The 27,565-nt window shown below is 54.8% G+C and overlaps 1 long non-coding RNA gene across 2 annotated transcripts in view; it reads left to right on the top strand.

Annotated features, from left to right (window-relative positions):
- Nucleotides 1–4,948: 4,948 nt before the first annotated feature.
- The window catches only part of LOC129138323 (uncharacterized), a 25,933-nt gene continuing 3,316 nt past the window's right edge, over nucleotides 4,949–27,565 (top strand). For both annotated transcript variants that reach the window (XR_008541554.1, XR_008541555.1), the window contains exons 1-2: nucleotides 4,949–24,411; nucleotides 25,731–26,515. This is a non-coding gene — a long non-coding RNA (uncharacterized LOC129138323). The remainder of the gene's footprint in view (nucleotides 24,412–25,730; nucleotides 26,516–27,565) is intronic.

Raw genomic sequence — 27,565 nt, 5'->3', positions numbered from 1 at the left:
CCACTGAAGAACCCTGCCATTTGGGTCCAGCTTGCATTTATTTAGTTTGTTTTGGGGTACCCCTTGAGGCCCCTCCCTGCCTTGTGAGATCAATGACTCCCCACAGAGGTGTCCTTTGTGGTTGTCATTTGCGCAGATGGGTCCTTTGGAGCTTGTGGTGTGTCCTAAGTCACGAGCAGGAGGCAGGGCCTCTCCCCAGTGGTGCTTTTCTGGGAAGGGTTTCTCCCGCGAAGGAAGAGCCGGCACACTCGGCAGCAGTGGGGCAGACCCGGGCTGCCTTTCCCCAGAGCAGGGCACCAAGCGAATAGCCGCGGACCTGCAGCAGCGAGGAGTCTTCAACAGGACCCAAGAGTGCCAGCCAAAGAGGAAAGGGTTGGTACGATCTGAAAGTTTGCCAGCTAAGAACACATGCTTACCAAAACCACCTGAAAGAAATTTAAATAAAAAATCCTACCAATCAGTAAGAAAAAGACCTACAACCCAGTGGAGAAACATACATATGTGACTGGCAGGCATTTCTCAGTGATTTGGCTGGCAAACATGGGAAGAGATGGTCAACCACATTCGTCTCCAGGGACACGCAAACCTGGATGGTAAGGAGACCACTGTGCACCCACCAGATTGGCCGAACCTCGGAAGTCCAACCTGTCGAGCCTGAGCGGGGTGTGGCTGTCTCCCAGTGCTGCTGGGGGAACAGCGGTCTGAATATTTGGGAAACCCGTTTGGCACTATGTGTGACGTTGAACATCATGTGCCCTTTCTACAGCAGGTTCCCTGCAGGCACCCCCAGGAGAAGCTCGAGCATGTGCTCACATCTCAGGGCAGTTCTGTTGGGAGCAGCCCCAAGCCAGACACAGCCCAGTGCCATCCCAGAGTTAAGGAGCACTTCATGGCGCGCTGCACGCGGAAACCCCACACAGCTCTGGCCATGGTGAGCGAAGGCCACAGCAACAGCACCAGTGCTGCATAGCGTTAAGACTGAGTGAAAATGACAAGTCCCGAAGACTCTGTGTGACTCCGTCCCATACAGCTTGGAAACAAGCACAACAAGCCGTGTGTTTTTCAGCAAGTGTGTGTATATGTGTTAAAACTTTTAAGAAAAAGGAGAAGGAGAAAACTCCAGATGGAGGTTGCCAGGCAGGGTGGGAATGGGAGAGAAAGAAGCATGTTGATTGCTTTCTCTGCTGTCCACCTCTTGGAGTGGGGTAGGTTCACAAGTGCTCATCACGTTATTAAAATGAATGAATGAAAATACAGGGGAGCCTTACATGAACAAACGATGAACCAAAGATGGCATCAGTTCACTTGAGCCCCAGGATCCCGAGAGAAAGGCAGTGAGGACGCGCGGGTCCATCCCGAAGAAACGGCCACAGTGTGTTCCTTTGCGGTTTCCCATTATCCGCCACGGCGGGGCAGGAGTACAGAGGGCCCCGCCACATGGGGACCCACAGCCTCCATCTTTACTTCTTCCCCTCATCTGCAGGCACGGGGCTTGTAAAGTTGGGGCCTCTCCTCCGCCCTCCCCCAGAATGGCTGATGTGTGTGAACGAATGCCTGGCTCTGGTAGGGGCTGCCTGCCAGGCCTATGTTCTGAGCGTCTCCACCCTGTGTGCCTGCATGAGGCTTCGGTGGATTGCTTTCTATCCTCAGAGCAACTAGGTGAGGGCACAGTCACCATGTCCCGAGACGGGGAGATGGAGGCCGGGCGAGCTCCGGGGCAGGTGGGCGGATGGGAGCCCCTGTGATGTGGGCGCTGGTGGGCTGAGCGCCACCTCATGGCAGGCAGCACCCCTCCTTCCTTGGTTTCTCCGCAGTGGAGGCCCTCAGTCCTCCTGCAGCCTCCACCACTCCTCACACCACAGCCAGAGAACTGTGTAGGCCTTCAAAAGCCCGAGCGAGTCTCCCGTGCAGCCAGTGGGGGTTCTGGGTGACACAGGTTCTGCAGGCTCTGGGCCTGTTCTCTCTGGAAGGTTCCAGGACAGAGTGCAGGATCCAGGAGGGGAGGGGAGACTTGTCCCCGTTTGTGGCTGGGGAGTGTGAAGCACAGCAGGGTGGTGGCGTTCCCCCAGGGCCCAGGCTGCTGGGAGGCTCATGATTCTTGTCTCTGCTCCCTGCCGGTTCTGGGAACAAAGGAAACCGGGGAAGCTGGGCGTTTCCGAGAGAAGTTTCTTCAGAAACCCAGATTGGGTGTTGGACGTAAATCTGGAGGAGTCTGCCTCGTCTCCTGGGCTGTGACCTTGTGGAGCAAAGGTGGCGGGAAGCGGAAGCAGAGGCAGGCGGCCCAAGGTGCAGAGCGGGCCAGCGGGGTCCTGCTGCCCCTACTGTCCCCAGGAACCACTGCCTGGGAGCAGCTTCCGTCAACACCCCAGGCCAGAGGCCAAGGCCTCCCTACCATAAACCTACCATAATCCCAGTGTGGTGTTGAAATTAGGATAGACAGCGTATCAGTGGAACAGAATGAGTCCACAAATAGACCCACAGATACAGACACACATTTCCAACAAAGATTCAAAGACAATTCAGTGGAAAAGGGAAGTCTTTTTAACAATGGAGCAGAGACAATTGGGTATCCACTGGCATAAAAATGGAACTGCATACTTTTCACTGCTTACAGAACCTTAACAGATCATAGACCCACATATGTGATCTAACACTATTAAATTTCTAGAAGAAAACAAAATTTTTGTAAACTTGAGTTAGGAAGAGATTTCGGTACATTGCTGTCAGAGAACGTTTGCAGAGAGCTCTGTTCACTGCAGGGGGAGCTGCAGGTCTGCACTGCTTTGTTCTCTTGGGGCAGCCACCCAGGCGCCCTCTGCTCTTAGGGGAAGCTGCCACCCTGGCCTTCAGGGCTGACTGGAGGCACATATCACTGCTTTGCGTCCTGTCCACCCGTGCCCAGCTTTATATACCTGCAGCAGGGGCTGTGAGGGGCGAGGCACCAGCTCAGGGCTGTGTGACCAGCAGGTGGATTTAGATCCTCATCCGTTTGTGCCAGTGCCTGCCCCTGGCTGCTGCCCACCCCCTCGTCTTCTCCTGCTCTTGCTTAAGAGGCCAAAGTCTGACTCCACGGAGGGCACAGCACATTCCTGAGTGCCATGCTCACTTGGCATCTCTGAGCTGCATTTTCTGCAGCTCGAAAAGGAGGTGTGAGGGATGTGTCCTTTCCCGGCAGCTAGCGCTTTGGAAGGCACCACACACCTTCCTCTTTGCTTGTAGACGTGGCTGTTTAGAAAAACAAGATAGCGTTCCCCAGAGCAGGCTCCTTGGAGACAGTGGGAGGGGGTGATGCCACTTGTTGGACATGGCCATTCATAAGCGCAGGTCATGGAAGGGGACGGCAGCCAGGATGGAAAATTAAAGCCCGCATCCCTGGGAAGACGAGCCAGGAGGTCTCACAGCTGCTCCACCTGCAGCAGGCACCGGTCTTCGCAGTGTCCACAGAGCCCTGGCCTGGGAGCTAACGACTCCCCTGTAGCCCTGGGGCTTGCTGTGGTGGGGAGCACCACAGACCCCAAACTTCCTGATTGCTTTCGGTACAGACGAAATGCGCCCGAGTCTTCCAGCAGACATGTGGGTAATTTAGGCAAGAAGCATTGTGAACGAGGACAAAGGGGACTTTTGGTTGCATGTTGTTTTTTTTGTCCAGCGTGGCTGCCTAAGGTGACCACGAGTTCTCGTTCAGCTGGCTGAATCACTGCAGGCAAGGGGAAGGACAACACCCTTTGCAAACACGTCCTCTTTTGGCCTTGGGAGGCAGCTTGGGAGTGTCTGCTGAGCTGCCATGGCCTGTTGGGGGAGGGGCTGGTTGTTGAGCCTCAGTCCCCTGCCCTTGCTGTCCAGCCTGCTCGGGGCTCACTGAGGTTCCTGTGACGGCCGTCCATGTTCCTCAGAGTTCCGCGTGAGACCCCAGAAGCAGAGCAAAGAGCCCCAGGGCTGTACGTGGGCAGCAAGGAATGAAACGCTGAGTCCTCAGGGGATGTTTGAGGATAGAGGGACAGAGGCCAGTCCAGGTGGAAGGATAGAGAACGGTCTTCCAATAGCAATGTGTTCTGAATATTTTGGATCATAATTAGGTTGCCTTGGTGAATTCCCCTATTTTCTCCGGAGCACTTCTCAATCTGAAGTTACATATTTACTTGGGAATTTACTTACTTATGGATTGAACTGTATCCCCTTGATACTGAATTCCTAACCCGCAGTGCCTGTAAATGTGACCTTGTTTAGAAAGAGGGTCTTTACCGATGTAAGCAGGTTAAGATGAGGTCAGCCCTGTCAGTCACTACATGACAGACGAACAGCAGTTGGAGCCACAGTGCCCAGGTGCAGTGCCCTCCCTTATCCTCAGGGGATGCATTCCAAGATCCCCGGTGGATGCCTGAATCCGCAGATAGCATTGAACCCTAGACAGAACCCTAGATAGACCATGTTTTGTCCTCTACATGCGTATGTGTGGTAAAGTTTAATTTATAAATTAGGCACAGTAAGAGACTAACAACAATAGCTAATAGTAGAACAATTAGAACAATAAGCCAGCATCACTGCTCTTCTGATTTGGGGCTGTTATTAACTAGGATGAGGGTTACTTGAACACAGGTGCTGTGATACCACAACACTTGTTCTGATCATCAGGACAGCTACAGCTGGGCGCGGTGGCTCACACCCATAATCCCGTAATCCCAGCACTTTAGGAGGCTGAGGCAGGCAGATTACTTGAGGTCAGGAGTTTGAGACCAGCCTGGCCAACATAGTGAAACCCCATCTCTACTAAAAATACTAAAATTATCTAGGTGTGGTGGCGTGCGCCTGTAATCCCAGCTGCTCTGGAGGCTGAGGCAGGAGAATCACTTGAACCTGGGAGGCAGAGGTTGCAGTGAGCCGAGATCGTGCCACTGTGCTCCAGCCTGTGTACAGAGCAAGACTCCGTCTCAAAAAAAAAAAAAAAAAAAAAAAAGACAGCTACAGAGTGACTAGCAGGCAGGTCAAATAGACACTGTGGAGATGCTGGATAAAGGATGCTACACGTCCCGGCTGGGACAGAGCAGGACGGCAGGGGATTTCATTACGCCACTCAGAATGGCGGGCAACTGAAAAAACTTATAAATTGTTTATTTCCAGAATTTTTTACTTAATATTTTCAGACTGCAGTTGACCTCAGGACACTAACCATGGAAAGCGAAACCGCGGATAAGGGGGAACAACTGTGTTTCCCAAAGTCACAGTGCACTTAGAGGGGGTCCTCCCACCCCATCCTCCCCTCAGACAGAGACTGGGTGTCGTGTGGGTTTCTACTGGGTCCTCTGAGAGGGCAGCGCCTGGGGTGAAGAAGTAGCCCCCAGACTCTGTCCACCCCCTTCTGCCTCTGGAATGTATCAGGGGGAAGACAGGCCTCCAGTTCCATGAGTTCCTGCCCTGGCCCCGCCCAGCACCCTCATGCCCACCCCCATTCTCACTTGGCCAGCACCACTGACCCCAGCGCACTCAGGCACAAGCGTGTTCCCTGTGCATATGCTGTCCGTGCACATACATCCTGAACCAGGCACACAGATGCACACACATACACGTGTGTGTGTACACATGCACTGTGTTCACACCCCAGAAACACACCTGTGTAGACACATGCATGCACAGACACGTTTCTGTACTCGAAGTGGGTTCTGAGACAGTGAGCAGCAGGCACTTGGGTTTTTGGCCAGGAGCGCTGCTGTGCTAAGGCTGGGAGGGCCTGGGTCCCTGCAGGCGTCACGGCCTTCCTTCTTACAGACTCGCTCTAGGTCGCCCCTGCTGTTGACACCCGTGTCAGTGCAGACACAGCCCTCCCAGCTGGGCAGCCGAGTCCGAAGGCTGCCTGCGCGCTGGCCCTTCCATCTCTGCTCCTGCACACGGCTCCTCTGCAGACCCACTTCATCGCTGTCACGTGCTCTCTCCCGTTCCAGAAGCCACCCCTGAGCCACGGGAAGCTCCCAGCACCTGCTCTTTTACTCCCAATTTGCTCCTCCTCTTCCGCCCTCCTCTTTTATTTCTATTTGTAGAAGTATGGAAAGTCAAAAAGTACAGTGAATAAGAGCAACCCCCATATTCCCGTCACCCAGAATGAATAACCTGTTATGTGTGTAGGGTGGTGGGAGGTGGTATGCATGTGTGTGTGAGGGGTGGGGGGTGCATGTGTGGTATGTAGAGTGTGTGTGCGTGTGTGTGGTGTGAGGGTATGTGTGTGGTGTATGTGTGTAGTGTGAATGCAGTGTGTGGTATGTGTGGTGTGTGCATGTATGTTGTGTGGTGTCTGCGCATGTATGGTGTGTTTGGGGTGTGTGTGGTGTCAGCGTGTGTGTGGGCTGTGTAGGGTGTGAATGTGGTGTGTGGGTGTGTGTGTGGTATATGTGTGATGTGTGTGCATGTATGGTGCATGGAGTGTGTGGGGTGAGCATGGTATAAGTGTGTGATCACGTGTGGTATACATGTGTGCTGTGTGTGATATGTGTGCATGTAGTGTGGCGTGTATGCATGTATGGTGTGTGATGTGGCTGTGATGAGTTTGGTGTGAGTGTGCATGTGTGGTGTGAGCGTGTGTGGTATAAGTGTGGTGTGTGCTGTGAGTGTGGTATAAGTGTGTGGTATGAGTGTGTGGTGTGTGAGCAGGTGGGGGGCAGGAAGGGATCAAGCCAGCGCTGTTGTTACAGCACTGACTTCCCCATAGGTGATTTCCGCTGCATCCCAGACACCCCCTAGCTGGCCCCAATTTTTGGAAAAGTAAGTGATTTGGGGGTGAATTGCACTACCTTTAAGTGATTCTGAAGTCCTCGGTGGCTCAGAAATGCAGGGAGATGACATTGGAAGCTTCCCTCCCTCTTGTTAGGACAAATCCTGTGATTTGCACACCTTGAAAGTCTGGATCTGGGACCTGGGCAGGCCCTGGCACCCCTGGGGCCCCTGCAGCAGGTGCGGGGAGGGGGCTGGTGGGGCAGTGCACAGGGATGGAAGGTTGCAGAGTGGGCACAACATCCCCTGCAATCCCTAGCACATTCCTGTGGTTCCGTGGGTGGGTGGGCAGGACAGGGAGAGTCACAGGTGGGAGGAGGCCTGGTCCCCTGTCCGCACCCTGCATCTGTCCTGGCTGGTGGCATTCTGACCACCCTCTCCCATAATACCAGACTCGCCCCTCCCCCAGGCCTGGCTGTGTCCGGAGCTGCCCTCTGGGCTCTGTGGGCAATGTGAACATGTGGCCGCCAGGAATAGCGCCTCATATTTAGACAGCAGCCTCCTCTGCTCCCGGCCTGCCCTTCCAGGCCCTCTGCGGGCAGGCTGGCCATTTGTCCCAAGTCCCTTTCAGGGTTCTGTTGGTGGAAGGGCCTCCATCCTGCCCACCCCTTCAGCTGAAGGCTTCTGTCCCAGGATCACACCCCACGCTCCCAACAGGACTCAGAGGGCGTCGTCTTGCAGCCCAGAAGCCACCGAGTTCTTTTGTGTAAAGTGTAAAAAATGTTTGCACACCCAGCTATTTGTGTGTGTGTGTGTACATTTAAAATTATGTATTTGTTGTATTCTCAATAGCTAACGTCTTAAGGCACAGTGTGTGTTTACGGTGAAGTTTATAACAGCAGATGTTAACCCACCACGTGAAAGTGTTAACCTGATCATGTCAGAGATGACTTCCTAATCCTGGGTTCTCAGACTGGCCTGAGTCTGGGTGGCGATGGAGACAGCACTGGCTTCTGGGAGGTCCCTGCACTGGCCCCACCCAGGGGACCACGGAAGGATTGGATCTGGGCCATCTGGGTCTCCTCTGGCCCCTTGTCCTGGCGCCTGGGAGCAGGGGTGTTGGGAGGAGGAGGCTAGGCTGCTCCCGTGCGCTGGGCCAGGGCCAGGGCCAGGGCCAGTGGCTGTGTCTCAGAAGTCCAGGCTACCTTCCTGCCCCATGTTCCAGAAAGCTCTCCTGTCCCCAGGCTGCCCTCATTCAGGTACCTTTTCACACTTGGATGACTCCAGTGGGCTGATTCAGTACCGCAGAGTGTCCCAGCAGCTGACAATGACTGGAACTTGGGGAACGTCTCCATGGCCAGACAGGGCCCTGTTGAGGTGGCTGAGGCCACAGCTTAACACCAACAAACCATTTGCTGGTGGTCACAAGACGGGGTGAGTAGCAGCTGCACATTCTTGCAGAGTGAGCAGGCATTCCCAGCTGGGTGGATGAAGGCCCTGCAGCCTGGATGTGGGAGCTGGAACTGTCCGCTTTGCCCGGCACACACTACTGCACCCCATCGGCTAAAATGCATTGCCTACCACGGGGTCTTCACCCACCCACAGCTCTGCTCCGATTCCAGGTTGGGCCCTTCTTCCTCTGGCCACTGTACCTTTATTTTTTTTAGCCTTTGGCATATTTATTACTGTAAAATACACAATACAAATTTTACCATTGTGGCTGGGTGCGGTGGCTCATGCCTGTATTCCCAGCACTTTGGGAGGCCAAGGCGGGCGGATGACTTGAGGTCAAGAGTTTGACACCAGACTGGGCAAGATGATGAAACCCCATCTCTACTAAATATACAAAAAATTAATTGGGCGTGTTGATGGCTACATGTAGTGCCGGCTACTTAGGGGGCTGAGGCAGGAGAATCGCTTGAACCTAGGAGGTGGAGGTTGCAGTGAACTGAGATTGTGCCACTGCACTCAAGCCTGGGCGGCAGAACAAGACTCCATCTCAAAAAAAAAAAAAAAAGTTACCATCTTAAACCTTAAGGCTCATCCATGTTGTAGCATGTGTCAGAATTTCCCTACTTTTAAAAACGGAGTAATATCCCATTTTGTGGATGGACCACATGTGTTCAGGTGAGTACCTAGGACTACAGACAGAGATGGGGTCTTACTATGTTGCCCAAGCTGGTCTCAAATTCCTGGCCTCAAGTGATCCTCCCACCTCAGCCTCCCAAAGTGTTAGGATTACAAGTGTGAGCCACCATGCCTGGCTGAGTTAATTTTTGTATACGGTGTAAGGTAAAGATCCAACTTCACTTTTTAAAAAAATTTAACTGGATTTCCAATTTTCCCAGCACTATTTGATGGAAAGACTGTCCTTTCCCCATTAAATGGTGTTCGTACTCTCATCAAAAATCATCTGGCCATACATGCCAGGGTTTATTTCTGGACTGTTGTATTCCACTGGTTCATATGTCTGTCTTCATGCCTGTATCACACTCCATTGATTACTGTAGCTTTGTAGTAAGTTTTAAAATATGAAAGTGTGAGTCTTCCAACTTTATTCTTCTTTCCAGATTGCCTTGATTGCCGGGCGTGGTGGCTCACTCCTGTCATCCCAGGACTTTGGGAGGCTGAGGTGGGAACATTGCTTGAGGCCAGGAGTTTGAGAGCAGCTTGGGCAACATAGAGACCTTGTTTCTACAATAAACAATTAAAAAAAAATTGGCCAGTCACAGTGGCTCACACCTGTAATCCCAGCACTTTGGGAGGCAGAGGTGGGCAGATCACGAGGTCAAAAGATCAAGACCATCCTGACCAACATGGTGAAACCCCGTCTAGCTGGATGTGGTGGTGTGCACCTGTAGTCCCAGCTACTTGGGAGGCTCAGGTAGGAGAATTGCTTGAGCCTGGGAGGCGGAGGTTGCAGTGAGCTGAGATCGCACCACTGCACTCCAGCCTGGGCGACAGAGCGAGACTCCATCTCAAAAAAAAAAAAAATTAACTGGGCATGGTGGCATATGCCTATAGTCCCAGCTACTCAGGAAGCTGAGGCAGGAGGATCAATTGAGCCCAGAAGATCGAGGCTACAGCGAGCTATGATAATGCCATTACACTTCAGACTGGGTGACAGAGCAAGGCCCTGTCTCTAAAAAAAGATGGAAAAAAGTTTTTTAAATAAAAAAAAGATTGTCTTGACTATTCAGAGTCCCTTGCAATTCCATATGAATTGTAGAATGGATTTTAAAATTTCTTTAAAAAGTGCTGTTGGATTTAGGTAGGTAGTTATTGCGTTGAATCTATAGATTGCTTTGAGTAGTATTAACATCTCAATATTAGGTTTTCCAATTCATGAACATGGGATGTCTTTTAATGTCTTTTTTAATGCCTTTCAGCAACATTTTGTAGTTTTTATTGTAGAAATCGTTCACCTCCTTGTTTAATTTCTAAGTGTGTCATTCACTTTGATGCTACAAATGGACTTGCTTTCTTCATTTGTTCTTGGGTTGCCATTTGTTAGTGTATAGAAATGAGCTTGATTTTTGCAGGTTGAGTTTGTATGCTGCAACTTTGCTGAATTCATTTATTAGTTTTAGCAGATGTGTGTGTGTGTGTAATCTTTAGTTTTCGGTGTACAAACAGGATTTTACTTCTTTTCCAATTTGGATGCCTTTGTGTGTCAGCATGTGTGAGTGATAGTGTGTGGCAGGGGAGTGCTGTGTGCGTGTGTGTGTGTGTGTGCACGTGTGTTTGAGAGAGAGATGGGTGAAATCAGCTGGCTGGCCTGGGTGCTCTCTGGGGCTATAGAGTACCACTCCTGGGAGTCCGTGCTCCACAGGACAAGGGAGTGAGCTGGAGTTCGGGCAGCAGGTTCACATTAGGGGCGTTTTCATAGATGTCTCTGGATTTCAGTAGCTGGATCCCAGCCAAAGCAAGTGGTAGCAGCTTTGAATTGTTGTAAAATTTCACTGCTTCGGAAAGACCTCTCTTTCTGTGTGTCTTCTCCACATCCTAGTCGAAAAATCATTTCTGAGAGAGTCTCAGGAAGGGCTGCTGCCCTGCCACTGAAATGTGGGCCAGTCTGCCTGGGACAGATCCCTCTTTCAAGCAAGCATCTGCTCTTCTCCTAGTTCAGTTGGAAACTTGAGTTTGTCCAAGCAAGGTGGCCTCCGGGAGAGGCCAGGTGGAAGTCCTGATGTGAGCCGATGACTTTGGTCTCCTTCTCACAAGCAGTTGCCAGCCACGGGCACATGCACATTCTTGCCTTCTCTATCATTCTTCCCCTTTGGAGGGAGAACCCAGGAGTGCTGTGGCGCCCCGCGGAGGGGGAGAACCCAGGAGTGCTGCGGCGGCCCGCAAAGGGAAGCTGGGGCGGGAGATGTCCACGGGCGGGGGGTTCTGCCCTGCCCTGCCCCGCCATGGGTCTCTGCGCCTGCCTGGTCAGATGGTGGAACTTTCTGGGCACGGAGTGGGGGCTGTAACCACACTTACTGCACAGTTGTTGCGAGAATCAAATGTCAGCTGCTTGGGGCCCAGGAGCTCGGTCCAGGTGAAGTCCTTTGTCGGGGGCAGATCCTGCCGTGAATCTGTGTGGATAGAGGCTCGTGCAAGAGGCCAGGCCTCCAGCAGCCCAGGGTACGCAGGTGGTCTGACACCTGCCCTAACACACTTCTGCTTTGTTCCCCAAACCCAGTGGGTTGATGGAAGCATTTCCGTCCTCTCCCGATGGGTACCCCTGTGCTCTTCACTGCAAACCTCCTTTTTAAGAAGGTTGAGTCCTGAGAAACTCTGCGTACACACACATCCCCCTGTGGCCACCTGTCAGGGTAGCCTGGGTGTCAGTGTCGACAGCTGGGTGGCACTGCCCACGCCGGACATTCTGCTAATAGCCAGGCAGTCATGCCTTCCTCTTCCGAATCAACCTCACTCGGAAGCTCAACGCAAACCCTGCCAGTCACCCAGCAGCCACAGATGGGTGAGTCACTGTGATAAATGCACGATGAGGAAATACAGAGTCATCTCCCCACAATTCTGTACTCTGTGTGTGAGGGAGACAGAGAGCGGGGTGGGCAGAGAGACAGAGAACACTGGGGAGGGGGAGGAGGAGTCCAGAAGGAGCTGGAACGGCCTTTCTGGGTGAGAACACAGCATGTGCCAGCCTGGCCCTGTGGACCACAAGGCTCACGGTGGCCACCTTCATGGGCCTTCCCTGGACTCGCCTGGTGGGTCCTGAGGGCTTGTGTGCCCCCCCTCACTCTGACCCAGGACGGCCCTAGGGATCCTTCGGCCTCAGACCTGTTCAGGCAGGACCCAGCAGAAACCCCTCCCCCGTCTCCGCCCACAGGCCTCTTTGCCCTTTACAAAGTTTAAGGGTCACTCTGGAGTTTTTCCTTAGGGGCTCAGAAAGTCAGCCACACTCGGCGATCAGGGTCAGGCTTCATGGGGTCAGACAGGCACGGGGCATGCTAGGGAGTGTCTAGCAGCCACTCTTGGGGTGTGAGGAGTCCTGGTCTGCTCCCCCAACAGCAGGCTTCCAGCTTCTAACGCAAACTTGCTGGCTGCAGAGTTGGTGTGAGATGTTCGCCTTGGAAGGCAGACGCACCCTCAGGACGTCAGGAAGTCTTGGTCAGGGGGATTGTGTTGGGGGAGAGACCACCTTAGCTGAAGGGGGTTTCCAGTGTGTGGTTCTGATCTGGGCTGCTGCACAGGCTCAAGGCTCACAGGACGTCCTTCCTCCAGGGTCATATGGGCCCCTGCACTGCAAATTGATGGCACCCATGGGCAGCAGGGCCTCCCTAGACAGCCCATCACACAAAAGACCACCTGTGGCTGGCCCCTCACCTGGAGGTGGTAGCACAGCCGCAGCCACACTTTACCACCGGCTGGGGCAGAGACCGAGGACCCTGTGCACGGCCGGTCCTTCCCAGGCTCCCACTCGGGGGAGCCCCAGAAACAAGCACACGTATACTGTTAGAAACATCCAAGGGGAGGCTGCGTAACTGGAGGACCAGGAGGAGCATTGTGGCATCTTGGGGCATTCCATCCTGTGCCCTGTGGCAGAGCTGAGCCACGTAGCAGAGCTGAGTCACATGGCAGAGCTGAGCCACGTGGCAGAGCTGAGCCGCATGGCAGAGCTGAGTCGGCTTCTGAGAGGGAGCATCCTGTTCCCTGCAGCCCTGGCCAGAGCCACTAGGCCAGCTGGTCCCATCCGGAGGAGCCTCCCTCAGGCGATGGCTGAGGGGTCCCAGGGTCTCTGCTGATGGTCGGTTTATCCAGCTATGCTGCTGACCCTGCCTTCTCTTGCCACCCAAGGGCTAGGCTGCAGTGGGTAGGGGTAGTGGCAGGGATTGGTGAGGTCCCCCAGGGTGTGGCAGCCACTGGAGGAGGGTGGCTGGGCTCCGGCTGCCCTCGCGTGGAATCTTGGGCATGCTGCTCAACCTTCAGCCTCGGTTTCCTCTTCCACGAAAGGGGAAAACAGTGGCTCAGGGGCTGGCAGTTGGACTAAGGAGGTGACGCCTACATGGTGGCTACTGATAACACCACAGTCGCTCTTTTGCTTTAGGAAATTGTCTCAAGGACGTTCCTGTTAAAATGCAAATGTTGGTTGTAAATTATCCCCCCTCCTACCTGGCACCAGCTGACTCATCAGAAGGGCTAGGGGCACAGAAGGGGCAACAGTGGGGGGCACAGGGAAGCCCTGGCTCGCAGCCTTGGGGAGATGGCACTGCCCCTCAGGGACCACAAAGCTGCCACCACGCATCGCCCCTGCCTCAGAGCTGCCCATGAGGCCCTCCCGAACTGTCCAGCCAGCCTGGCTGCCTTGGCTGGGCCCCTCAGTGGCCCCTTCACGGTGTTTGTTCTCCCCAGCTCAGCCACAACGCCTGCTGGTTTCCCATGGCCCTGGGGTGCTGTTGTCCTGGCCCTCCCTTCCCTCTTCTCTGTTCAGGTTGCATGGCTGTCATGTTAATCACCATTCAAGGGACCCTTAACTTCTGTGTCTCTCACTCCCCTGGACTTGCCTGGAAAGCCTCTCCCTCGAATTCTCCGTGCCCCGGGCAGCAGCTGCAGCTCCAGCGCAGGCAGAGTGGGAGCCAAGACGAGAGCCCCGAGTGTCTTCTCTGCCCGTGTGGCCGTCCCTCAGGCTCCAGCCACCTCCCTTGCTGTGCCAGGTAACCTGTCCCACACGTCCATCTTCAGGTCCCCCCTGCCTCGGGACCTTGGCACGTGACGTCCCCTTTCCTGCCAGGCTCAGGCCCTGGCTTCATTGAGGTCTCCATGGCGCGGTTTCCTCCCTGGACTCCCTCCGTGGCTGTGGCCTCTGCACACCCAGGCCACCTTGCCTTATGCTGCATGGCCTGCACCGCTGCTTGCTGTCATGGGTATTTTTTAAAAGGTGATTAATAACTCCTTCACCTTGAAAGAGTTGGGGGATCACCTTATTCTGAAAACTCATAAAGGGACAGAATCAAGTATGTATCCTGCTTGTCCTGGCAAACAAAGAGTTGATGATGGAAAGTTCTTCATAGACGGTTAGCTAATAGGCTGGGCGCGGTGGCTCATGCCTGTAATCCCAGCACTTTGGGAGGCCAAGGTGGGTGGATCACGAGGTCAGGAGATTGAGACCATTCTGGCTAACACAGTGAAAGCCCGTCTCTACTCAAAATACAAAAAATTAGCCGGGCGTGGTGGCGGGTGCCTGTAGTCCCAGCTACTCGGGAGGCTGAGGCAGGAGAATGGCGTGAACCCGGGAGGTGGAGCTTGCAGTGAGCCGAGATCACACCACTGCACTCCAGCCTGGGCGACAGAGAGAGACTCCGTCTCAAAAAAAAAAAAAAAAGTTAGCTAATAAATGAAGAATGAATTAAAATATTGCCATTTTGCAACTTCCAGTGAAATCTCAGATGTGGGCATTGGTCCTCAATGGCTGCAGAAATTAGGAGGCGACAGGCTGTCGGGGGCCTTCACGGTGTGAGGCAGGCTGGCCATAGATGGACCCCAATCGATCTAATTAGAAGGACAGGGACAACTAGACACCGTGCGCCTTCGGATGGGACATGCTGGGAATCACACGGCCCCACTGGGACCAGCCTGAATGAGGCCAGCCTCTGGTTCTACGCACTGGTGTACCAGGCACAGAGGGGAATGTGCTGAACTGCAGCCAGCCACACAGAGGCCATGAGACCCGGCAACAACCTGGTGTCCTGTCCTCAACAAATCAATGAAAGCAAAAAGAGAAGGAATCTTGTCTGTTGATTAAAAAAAAGGTAGATGAGCTCTAGCCGCCAAACACAGCACGCAGACCTTGCCTGGACCCTGATTGTCATAAACTAACCAAACAGACAGAGGCTACCGAAAGCATTGATGAGGCAGTTGGGAACTTTGGTGGTATGAAGGAATTACTTATTTTGGGGTGTGATAATGGGATCGTGATTATTTTTTAGAAAGAGCTGTCATTTAGAGATTCTGCTGCACTGTTGGTGGTGCAAGGAGAGATTTACTTCAAAATACACCAGTGGTGCTCGCGTGGGGACGGGGCTCAGGGTGCCATGGGGTACAGATGAGAGGCCACTGGTCACCAGCCACTGTGATGAGGGCTGCAGGGCTGACAGGTACAGGGTGTTTAGTATACTTTGCTTTCCGTTGGTATATATTTGGCAATTTCCTAATAAAAAGTCAAAAATTGGCCGGGCCCTGTGGCTCATGCCTGTCATCCAGCACTTTGAGAGACTGAGATGGGAGGATCATTGGAGGCCAGGAGTTTGCGACCAGCCTGGGCAATAGAGCAAGACCCTATCTCTATGAAGAAAAAATTGGCCAGGTGTGGTAGCACATGCCTGCAGTTTCAGCTACTCAAGAGGCTGAGGTGGGAAGACTGCTTGAGTCCAGGAGTTTGAAGTTGCAGTGAGCCAGGATTGTGCCACTGCGCTCCAGCCTGGGTGACAGAGTGAGAGCCTGTCTCGAAAAGATTTTTTTAAGTTAAAAATCAGCCAATAGGTGGGTTATTCATCCCATAATCACCATTAGGCTGAAAAGGTAACATTTTTCCTTTGGGTCACAAAGGGAGTGCTTGAAATTCAGGGCCTGTCACTGTATCCGCAATAACAGGAACATGTGGAGACCCCTTACCACGCATGGAGCTCACTCCTGCTCACAGCGAGCCTGTGGGTGCGGCCCCCGCAGACCCCATGCATAGGTGGGGACGTGGAAGCCCCAGGAGGCAGGGGGACAGGTCAGTGGGTGGTCCTGCCCAGCCTGCTCTCCTGCCCTCATGTCTGCTGGGTGACTTGGCAGTGTGCAGCATCAGTGCTGGTCCCCCTAGTGGGCCCGGGGCCAGCTGACTCTGCCAGGGAGGGGGTGGGTTTTCAGGCTGAATAGGCTGGGAGCAGGGACAGAGAAGGAGAGATGAGATGGGACTGGGGCTGCGTGGACTGTGCCTGTGTGGGGTTTGTGTCACCTGCTGTGACATGACATTGTGATGTTGGCTGCAGCAGCAGAGGGCAGCTGGGAGGTGCTGTTGTGGCGGCTGCAGCTCCCAGCCTGGGTGTGGCATGGCCTGAGCAGGCCTGGCACCCTGAGCACCCAGGCCAGTCTCAGCCAGTTGTCCAGAACCTGCAGGAAGTGCTGGCTCCACCAAGAAGGGGAGGGGGGGCCTGGCCACCCCTGATGATGGGGATAGAAGAGGCAGCTGCGGGGGTGGGAACCCGTGCATGGCAGGGGTAGAACCAGCCACCTAGAAACTGAACACCAGACAGGCACCAAGTGATGCAGATTTCCCTGTATGTTGGTGGCACCTGTGCTGCTGGCTGCCTTGGGGCTGAGTTATGATGAACACCACTGGCTCCCAGCAGGACGTGGGACATGCAGGGCTGAGCTGGATGTGTGAACTGGGCTTTCCTCGTGGGATCTGAATCCTTTCCTGTCCCTGCTATGGGAAGGGCTGGGGTGCCTGTGGATCGCTGGGCAAGAGCAGGGGGGCGGCAGGTTTGCGGGTCACAGTAACAGCTGCTGAGGGCTGGACGCTCATGTTCCCCCAAAACTCAGGTGGAAATCCTCACCCCCAAGGCAGTGGCATTAGGAGGTGGGGCCTTTGGGAGGTGATTAGGCCTGAAGGACAGAGCCCTCATGCTGGGATTAGTGCCCTTAGGAAGGAGAGATCCCTTGCTCCTTCCACGTGTGAGGACACAGTGAGAAGACGCCCATCTGCAAGCCGCAGGTGGGCCCTCGCCAGAGCCCGGCCACGCGGGCACCTGGTCTGGGACTTCCAGCCTGCAGGACTGTGAGAAATAGGTTTCTGCTGCTGAGAAGCTGCCCGCCTATGGGATTTTGCTATAGCAGCCAGAATGGACTAAGACAGTAGGGGAATGGGAGATTCCCACTGGAGCTGAGAGCCTGACCTGGGAACGTGACAGGCCAGTGAGGCTGTAGACGTGGCCACGCATCACTGCTCGCAGGGCTCCCGAACTTAGAGCACGGTGAACCAGACAGTGATGAAGCAAAGCCACTGCCACGCAACTCCGAGGTTCAGCCAGCAGGCACCGAACATGCCAGCAGCTCGGTGGCACCCAGCATGCTCGGTGGCATGTCCCTTCAGCGGACGGGGCACCAACCCAGCATGTGTGCAGTGAGAGTGTGTGGTGTGAGCACACCCGGCGGGAGCTCTTCTGGTGCTGTTGTGTGGCAGCAGCAGCTGCGCACAACGCAGCTGACTTTGCCCCCTGCGCCCTTGGTGTCCCCATATCTGTGTCCGGTGGGCAGCTGTGATGGGACATCTGGAGTTGCTGTTGCCTGTCACAGGAGCAAGCATTGGTGGGCAGACCCTAGCCCAGAGGAGGCCCCAGGGGCAAGCTACCAGTCTGGGGGCCAGAAGGTGGGGAGGGTGAAGGGCCAACCCTGTTCTGGTTCCTATCATGCATGGATTTCCAGTGCCCACCTCATTCCTGACGGACACCGTACTATCAGGGGTTCACTGGGCTTTGGGAATGCCTATATGGCTGATTGCAGGGTGGCCTCGGGCAGCCGGTGATGGGGTCAGGTCGGAAACAGGCGAAAGAGAAGCTGCTTTAGAGACGCTGCCACTAGAAAGAAGGAAAGGCAGAGACTGTCAGTCTGGGGCTGCCAGGAGGGAGTGGTGGCCAGGGTGGGTGACACGCTGCTGTCATGTCCCTGCATAGGTCCACCGATCAGGGAGAAGGAAGGGAGGAGAGCTGTGCTCCTGGGGGCTTTCGCGAGAGCTCCCCTGGCTTGCCTCCTCCCCAGGGCTGGGCAGGGGGAGCTTCTACAGAGGTCATTTTCTCCTGAAACCCAGGGCCCAGAGTTGCATCAGCTTGTGAGGGGAGCAGGAAGGGCCCTGAGGGCTGATGGTGCAGGCCCTGGACAGCCTGGAGAGCTCTCCCACCGGGAGTGTTACTAACCTCCGCCAACACCTAGGCGACCTCATTTAATCCTTACAGGAACCCTGAGGGGCAAACTGAGGCACAGAGAGGCTCAGCGACTTGCCTGAGGTCACACAGCTAGCAGAATTTGGTGGAAAGCCAGGACTCCACCGTGCCCTCGATGTCTACTTGCCACTTTGTCTTCAGAATTAGATCAATTTGCTACAACTCTGTTTGCCTAGACCTGGGTGGACCTGAGCCGACTTCACAGAGTGATCTAGTTAGTGAGTAAAAAAATGGCCCCCAAAGGCTTCTCGCTGTTTTATGGCGGCCACTTTTCCTGATATGCATTGGTCCAGCTCGACTGAATGTCTTTTCTTCTGAATGTGCCCTTAACCCTGGCTCACGTATTTTGCTGGAATTTTCAGCCCCTGCTCCTGCCTGTGTTGCCAAATGGCTGCGGCCAACTGCCCAGACAAGGTTTAAAGTTTCTGTCTGAAGTCTTGGAAAATGGATCGTTTAGAGAATTGATTTTCAGCAAACTGACCAATCAAGGTCATTTTGTGAACTGACTTTCAGAGAATTGATTTCCCATATCCTGATCCAATGACTAAACTTTTAAAAATGAGTCTGCAAGCCCCAATTCAGAAGCACGGGATTTTGCATGTTAAGAAACAGTTATGGGTACACAACATCCTGAGTGTATTAAATGCCACTAAATTGCACACTTTTAAATGGCTAATTTTACGTTATCCTAATTTCATTGAAATTAAAAAAGAAACAACCAACAAAATTCATACCCAGAACATGAATTCATTCCAGATGGAGTAAAGTTTATGGAGGAATCTAATAAAGACTTAATCTACCAAAGAGATAAGAAAAAGGACCACAGCCATTAAAGTAAATACATTACAAAAACCGAATGGCAGATTCAAGACAAGAACAGATAGTTATGAAAATGGCACATCCTGGAAATGAAAAATACAGTCACCGAGACAAAAGGCTCAGAAGATGGGATAGGATGAAGTACACAGTTGAAAAGAGAATTAGTGAAGTAGAAGAGAGAAATACGGAATTTGACCAGAATGCAAAACAGAGAGACAGAGATGACAATTTCTTTCTTTTTTTTTTTTAAGCAAAGTCTCGCCCTGTTGCCCAGGCTGGAGTGCAGTGGCACCATTTCCGCTCACTGCAACCTCCACCTCCCAGGTTTAAGCAATTCTTGTGCCTCAGTCTCCTGAGTATCTGGGACTACTACAGGTGCGTGCCACCATGCCCAGCTGATTTTCATATTTTCAGTAGAGATGGGGTTTCGCCATGTTGGTCAGATGGTCTCGAACTCTTGGCCTCAAGTGATCCGCCAACCTTGGCCTCCCAAAGTGCTGGGATTACAGGTGTGAGCCACCATGCCCGGCCTGAGATTTAACACGTGTGCATGCATGTGCACACACAGAGACATGTGCACACACGGCAACCGAAAGCCCTGGCAGGGCCGGACGTGGTGGCTCACGCCTGTAATCCCAGGACTTCGGGAGGCGCAAGCAGTTGCCAGTCCTTGGGATTTTCTGCTGTGTGCGTGGGGACACCCCTTGAGAGGCTCCTGGTGATGGGGCAGTGACCCTGCTGGTAGGGCAGTGAGAGGCCGTGGCTATGAAGCCCCCCGGCACGGGGGCTCCTGGTTCTGCCCTTCCAAGGGTGTGGTCTGGATACTGCTGGAACCCATTTCCCGCCTGAGAAATAGGGCAGGGGCGTCCATCTTGCAGAGTCACTGTGGAAGGTGGAGTCACCCCGCTGTGCCCCTGAGGGCATCTGCAGTAACTTCAGAGCCACAGCAGGCACCCTGCCCCTCCTGGCCCTGGCCCCACCCCTTTACCTGCCTTCTCCTAACTGTTCCTCTTCTGGAAGTGCCTGGAGCCCAGGAGAGGCCTGTGCTAGGGGCTCCTCCCTGTCTGGGCTGCCATCTGCGCACTCGTTGGCCCCCCTTCAGTGCAGACAACACACTGTGTCCGGCAGCAGGGCCTTGTCCTCATCCTCGCCTGTCTGCCAGTGGCTTTGCTGTCCCTGGTCTGGGCCTGACTCTGACACGCAGCCCATTCTTGCCTTTTGTGAGGGGCAGCTCCGGCCCCTGCGTCTTTGTAAGATGAAGACTCCATAAATAAATAAATTTACTTATTTATTTATTTTGAGACAGAGTCTCTCTCTGTCACCCAGGCTGGAGTGCAATGGTGCAGTCTTGGCTCACTACAGCCTCCACCTCCTGGATTCAAGCGATTCTCCTGCCTTAGCCTCCTAAGTAGCTGGGATTACAGGCACCCACCACCACGCCCGGCTAATTTTTATATTTTTAGTAGAGATGGGGTTTCACCATGTTGGTCAGGCTGGTCTCGAACTCCTGACCTTGTGATCCACCTGCCTCGGCCTCCCAAAGTGCTGGGATTACAGACGTGAGCCACCGTGCCTGGCTAGACTCCAGAAATTAGGCCTGCAGGAGATTCTGGGCTGTGTTGAGGCCTCGGCTGCTGGGCCTGAGCTAGGAACCACGCCACCACCCAGTGGCCCCGCTCTGGCCCTGGCAGGGACCCACGAGCAGGCCCTGCTGCCCCCACCATGCTCCCCTGGAAGTCAGACCCACCTCCCCTACCCAGCAAGGGCTGTGGCCAGGCATGAAGCCTGGCTCCCCTGGTCCCCGTGGAGACTCCTGGGCCTCAGGGGTCCCCATCCAAACAGTGGGAGGGTTGGGCTGGAGCTCACCCAGAATGTTTGGCAGTGCCTGCAGTGGGGGAGGGTCTTTATGTCATCGCTCCTGAGGGTCCTTTGGAGCCTGTTCCTGCTGCTGCGTTGGCAGTTCGGAGCCACACGCCTCTCCCGAGGGTGCCCTGGCTGCCCATCTGCCCATGTCCCTCCCTCCCTCGGTCACCCTAACAGTTGCACCCGCAGCACAAGGTCCCCTGAAAACGCACAGCAAGGCCAGAGCTGCTGCAGGCAGGGCACGGCCCTGCGGGTGTTTCATCTCGTTGTGAGAGCTTTCCAGTTGGCACAGGTAGTGTCTGCTTTCACCCATCCTTCCAGAAACAAGGGGCCTTGGGCCACGGGAAGAGCGCGTCCTGCACTTCCATGCCTGTGTGGGAGTGGCCTGTCCACTGGAGACAGCCTGTGCCCCGCTAGCAAGACCACGCTCATTTTGTGAGAGCTCCCGCCATCCTGTGGCTCTTGGGCCTGGAACTCGCATTCCTGCTCCATTCTGAGGGCCAAGTGATGTGGCTAGATGCAGAGAGAGGGGGGCCTGCGGCGGCCGACACCCAAAGCATCCTTGATGGCTTTTTTTTTTTTTGAGACAGGCATGGCAAGGTCCCCCTCCCGCCCCCCGGATCTGCCTGTGAACACAGGGTGCCCCTGGGGGTGTCCAGAGTGAGAACAAATTCCGTTTGGGATAGAGTCTTACTCTGTTGCCCAGGCTGACCTTCAGTGGTGCGATCATGGCTCACTGCAACCTTGAACTCCAGGGCTCAAGTGATCCTCCCACCTCAGCCTCCTGAGGAGCTGGGACCACAGGGACACACCACCACGCCTGCCTAATTTTTTTTTTTTTTTTTAGAGACGGGAACTTGCTATGTTGCCCAGGCTGGACTCAAACTCCTGGCCTTAAGTGATCCCACTCAGCCTTCCAAAGCTGGGTAGCTTTTGATTGCAGATTCTAGCTAGGTTGCAGGACGTGAGGAAGTGGGGGTGCAGAAATCACAGCAACACCCTCCCCCAAGGGTGCTTTCCGTGGCTGTGTACACAGCCCGCCTGGCCGGCTCTGAGAGCAGGGACCCTTCTCTGGATGCTCCAGGCCATCGCTGTGCAGGAACCCGGTGTGTTGTAAGTGAAGGACAGTCGTCTTTACCTTGGGGGAGACAGTTGTGGGTGCCTCCCTGCAGGCTGTGGCATCTGTAATTCCCCAAATGTAGGTGCTACGTTGAACAGTCCCTTAGACTTCACCGCAGCACCGTGTGGTCACCGTGCACAGCCTTCCCAGGCCAGCTGCAGAATTCCATGGAAAAGGTTTTGATGAATGATTACATCTCAACGGTCTAGGCCCTCAACCTTCTCTTTTTAGAACAGTGCCCCCCATTGTGGAAATCCTCGGTTCAGCCACTGGGAACTCCCCAGTTTTGAGGGCAGGTGTTGGCAGTTTCATTTGGTCCAACACCAATTCCACGTTCCTGTGCCCCCTTCAACAGTCTGCGCAGCCTCCCAGTGGCGCAGCCTCCCGGTGACGCAGGCTCCCCGTGACTCAGCCTCCTGGTGACACGGCCTTGCTAGCCGCCATCCTGTACCGGGCCCAGGTGACACCGTGGGACGTCTGTTATTTAGGTGCCCCTGGCCCCTGCCACGGGGTTTCCCACTTTGGGGGCCTTGCATTTGTGTGGCTTCTTCCTTGCTCTCAGTGGTCACCTGGTTGTCGGTGGCCCGCGTCCATCAGCCCATCATCATTCCGACTTGCTGTTTTTGATCGTTGGCCGGAAAGCCAGACAGCTGGCCTTGCTGGACCATGTCTGCAATGGGAATTTCGAGGCCGAGAGGGAGGGCTTCAGGGGCCCCTGGGAGTGCAACACGTAAATGGGGGCTTGCACACGGGGTCGGGTGGGGGGCTCTTGCTCCGATGTTCCGGGATCTTTTTTGCCCCTTGTAGACCCACAGGTGTGTGTGCAGGAGCCCTGAGGAGGCCAGAGGAGGCCAGAGAAGGGTGAGCAGGGGTCCGAGGGCACTGCGGTGAGGCCAGGCTGCAGATGGAGCTGGGGCTCGAGCTCAGGAGCTGGTCTTCCCTGCTGGGGCCGCGACGCCTGCCGCTTTCCTGCCGGCTCTCTGGGTCAAGGCCTGGAAAGGCTTTCTTCTCGGGCTTCTCATCAGCTTATCGGCCCATTTAGGTAATGGCACTTCCTGTCCATTAACCTCAGCCACAGTGAGATCAGCTCTCCACACTCACTTGGCAGGAGGCTTGCAGGAGCCTTCCTATTTGGAGAGTAAAAAGAGCATGGCCTCTGCAGCAGCCAGGAAGTGGAAAGCCCTGGCTTCCTGGTTCCAGAGAACAAACAGGGGATGCGGCTCCCAGATGCAGCCAAAAGTGCTCTGGGGACGGGGACAGTCGGCCGGGTCCTGTCGCAAGCGGCTGCCCTGTTGCACTGACGTCCTGGCCCCTGAGAACACATCAGTAGGGCCTGGCCGGACCCTGGGCCGATGCCACTCTTAGGGGTGAGATGGGGAGCCTGGCCCAGGCTGAGACCCCCACCCTCCACCCAAAACGTGTCCGGGCCTCCAGGCCGTGCAGAGCACACTGGAGGCTCAAGACGGCACCTCTTCTGTGGGACTGGGCCACAGCCTGTCTGATGCCTCACTTCTCTGACTCTTGGAGGCATGGTGCTGGCCCGTCTGTGAGCCCCAGACCCCCTTGTAGAGCTCGCTCCAGGGCCAGGCCCAGCCCCCTTACCGCCTCTCAGCCAGGCTCAGCTAGTGGCCGGCTCTGCCATGGGGAAGCCCGGTGTCTCTCTCTCTCTGCCTCTACCAGGCTGCTGCGGCATGGCCCCAAGCCTGGGCGCTAGTAACAGCCTCTGTCCCTCCAGCCTGTACGATGGCTCAGCGCTACCTGGGGACTCCCTCCAGCCAGGCCAGACATGCTGGGCAGTCAGGGTCCCTGGGAGCCCCTTGACAGCGACTGACGGCAGGTGGGGGATAAGTAGCCAAGTGTCTCCTGCCGGCGGGGGCAACTCTGCAGGTGTCTCTGCAGCCTCCCCAGTCCCCCATGGGTGCCTGCCCCCTGAGTCCCCCAGGGGGCACCTTCCCCTTTGTCCTGACCCCTGCTCCTTCCCTCTCTTCTCCTGGGGTGGCCAGGGGTCACATGCCATGTAACCCTGAATCCTGTCCCAGCCTCTGCCCCTGAGGAACCCGTCCAGCAAGCCATCCACCCTCACTAAAGTCCAGGCCGTCTTCCATGGTCCCCTCACCACCTTGTTCTTTCTGGCCCCAGAGGCCGTCACCATCCAGGGCACAAGGGGGCCTGCCCCTTGGCCAGGTGGCTGCCTGTCCTCTGACCCTGGGTTGTCGACAGGGGGAGGGGAGAGCTGGAAACCGGGGTCAGGAGGATGCCAGCAGGTCCGTCACTCCCTGCCTGGATCCGGCCAAGTGCGGGGGACCTTGGCCAGCATCCTAGAGAGCTGGCGCACCTCCTGGGCCTGACGCGGGCTTCCTGGATTGCATAAAGGCTCCTTCTCCTTACATAGCCAGGGCAAAGGTGCATGACAACTCTGAGCAAGTCAAAACAACCGTCAGCAGCGGGAAACCTCGATGAACAAACACCGGGAGAGTGGTGAGTAGCTGCCAGGAAAGCCCCAGCCTCCGGCAGGAAAGGGACTCTGGGCGGGGCGGCCCCAGAGAGAAAGTGGTTAGATGTACGGACAGAGGGATGACAGGGCATGCCAGGCAGTGCTGCCTGCAGGCTGTGCAGTTGGCCTGGGGGTCTGGAGCCTCCGGGACCCACAGATGCGCCCGCACCCTCATCCCTGGCTTCTTTCGGCCCCACAGCGGGGCAGCAGCACTGCTGTCCTAGCCACGCCAGGCGCCAGTGTGGCCTGGTAAAGGCCTCGTGCATTCTGTCCTGCTGGTGGGGGAGGCTGGCCTCTCATGCACTTGTCCTTAGAGGGCAGCATGAAGGTGCCGCGTCCCACCGGGGAGACGAGGGGAGTGGACCCCTCATGAGATCCAGGCCGCATGAGGCAGGGGCTGCCATGACAGGATACTGCATGCGGGGGGCCTCATGCAGCAGAAATGGACTCTCTCAGAGTCCTGGGGCCAGACTTCAAAATCAAGGTGTCGGCAGGGCCACCTCCTGCTGAAGGCTCCAGGAGAAAACCCTTCCTGCCGCTCCTAGCTTCCGGTGGCCCAGGCAGTCCTTGGCTTGCGTCCGCATCGCTCCAGTTCTCTGCCTCCGTCTCACGTGACTGTGTCTCTGCACCTTTCCCCCTTCTCTTCTAAGAACGTGTCCTTGGATCTCAAGTCCACCCTCATCCAGGAGGCTTTCATCTCAAAATCCTTAACTTAATCCCATCTATCTGCAAAGACCCCTTTTCTAAATCAGGTCCCATTCTCCAGTTCCTCGGGTTAGGACCTGGACAAATCTTTTGGGGGTGTCATTCATCATCCAACTGCACTTGGCATGGGAAGGCCCCCCTCCTGCCCCCTGGATCTGCCTGTGAGCACAGGGGTCCCCTGGGGGTGTCCAGAGTGAGAACAAATTCCGTCTGGGACAGAGCTGGCAGAGGCCCCGGACGCTGGCCTCCCGAGCGGGGTTGTGACGTTGGACCCTGTTCTCAACACCAGGCCCACGCCACCAATTCGTGCTTCTGTCTGGGCCAGGCTTCCCCGTCCCCCTGTCCCAGTCTCAGGAGGGTGTCTGCAGGTTTGTCTCCCTGGGGGACGGAGCCACGTTTGGGTTCCACTTCATTCTCCAACTGCTCTGGTGCTGGACAGAAGCTGAGCCTGCCCGCCTCCATATGTGGGGTTGGAGAGCCTGGGGTACCCTGGCCTCAGAGGCAGTGATGATGGGGGAGGGAGAGAGATGGGAGAGGGGCCTGGGATGCCATTGGAATCTCTCAGGGCTTCATCTGAGCTGTCTCTGCCCCCTTCTAGCATTCCCAGGGGAGTTCCAGGAGGCCCATGGCCCCTCCTGTACAGCCCTCCACCGCCCAGAGCCTTCCAGCGCCACGTCTTCCCCTTGGAGCATCTGGAGGCCCCAGACAGCACCCGCCTGACGTTCAGCAGAGGGGGAGACCGAGGCCTGCAGCAGAGTGTTTTGTCAGATGCTGCTCCCTGACCGGGAGTGAGAGGGAACCCACCTAGAGGTGCCAGATGGGGTGCCTGGGCAGCGTGGCCTGCAGGCCCCTCAGCTCCTCACAGCCCCTGCCCCCGCCCCCAGCCTTCCTGGGCCCAGAGATCCCCTTGTTACCCTAGTCCAGGGACAGAGGCTCAGATGTCATGCTTGACCCCACAGGTACAGGGTTAGGGGTGAAGGTGGCTGTCTCTTCATGTCTTCACCATGGCTTCTCTGCCTTCCTCCTGCTCCTGGTGGCTTATGTCCTGCCGCTCTTGATACGCGACTGTGGTCTGTCCTGGGATGGTTATGATGCATATGTGCTATTGTTGTGAACTGTAACATTGAGGTCTGGCCTTACGGTTGCTTTTGATTGTCCCTTCTGCTCCCTTTTCTTATTTTAATATTTTACCATTTTCCATTTTAATGTATCTGTTGTCTTTTTTGGCTAAATCTCTTTTCAGTTTTATTTTACTGTATATCTTTTCTAAGTGATTGCTTAGAGATTACAATATACTAAACCTAGCCTTTCACAGTTTCTGCAGATCCTGCTTTGTGACTTCGAGTGAAGTGTGGAAGCGCTGGAAGCACTTAGACCCGGCCTGTGAGTTGTCATGTATCATGTCTGCAAACATTAAAAATCTCACCAGATGATGGGGTGTGTGTGTGTGTGTGTGTGTGTGTGTGTCTGTGTGTGTGTGTGTCTGTGTGTGTGTGTGTATTTTTTTTTAGACAGAGTCTTGCTCTGTCACCCAGGCTGGAGTGCAATGGCACACTCTCGGCTCACTGCAACCTCTGCCTCCCGGGTTCAAGCGATTCTCCTGCCTCAGCCTCCTGAGTAGCTGGGATTACAGGCACGCGTCACGACGCCCAGCTAATTTTTGTAATTTTAGTAGAGAGGGGGTCTCACCATGTTGGCCAGGCTGGTCTCGAACTCCTGAGCTCAAGTGATCTGCCCGCCTCAGCCTCCCAAAGTGCTGGGATTACAGGCATGAGCCACCACACCTGGCCAAGATGATGGTATATTTTTTGCTTTCAATAGTCATACATATTTTAAAGGACTTAAAAGAAAAAATAGTTTAAAAACTATTTACCCAGGCATCCGCTATTTCTGTTTCTCTTTCTTCATTCTAGAAGTGCTGTGTTTCCCCCTGGGGTCTTTTCCCTTGCTGGTGACAATTCTCTTCTAGTTCCTTTACTTGAGAATGTCTTTATTTTGCTTCTATTCCTGAAGGCTGTCTCCACTGGATGTAGGATTCTGTGGTGACTTCTTCTCCTTTCATTCTTCATGCAGCACACCAGCATGGCGCATGTGTACATATGTAGCAAACCTGCATGTTCTGCACAAGTACCCTAGAACTTAAAGTATAATTTAAAAAAAAAAAAGAAAAAAAAAGGTATTGTTCCATCGTCTTCTGGCCTCCCTGTTTTGTTTAAGCAGTTTTTTTTGTTTGTTTGTTTTAAAAATTTCTATGCTAGTGGGGTGCAGTGGCTCATGCCTGTAATCCCAGAACTTTGGGAGGCTGAGGCGGGTGGATCACTTGAGGTCAGGAGTTTGAGTCCAGCCTGGCCGACATGGTGAGAACCCATCTCTACTAAAAATACAACAATTAGCCAGGTGTGGTGGCTCACACCTATAATCCCAGCTACTCGG

Source organism: Pan troglodytes, chromosome 22 (genome assembly GCF_028858775.2).
Source record: "Pan troglodytes isolate AG18354 chromosome 22, NHGRI_mPanTro3-v2.0_pri, whole genome shotgun sequence".
NCBI classification, from domain to species: domain Eukaryota; kingdom Metazoa; phylum Chordata; class Mammalia; order Primates; family Hominidae; genus Pan; species Pan troglodytes.
The sequence above is the reverse complement of the archived record's forward strand: the minus strand, read 5'-3'. Positions and strand labels throughout refer to the sequence as shown.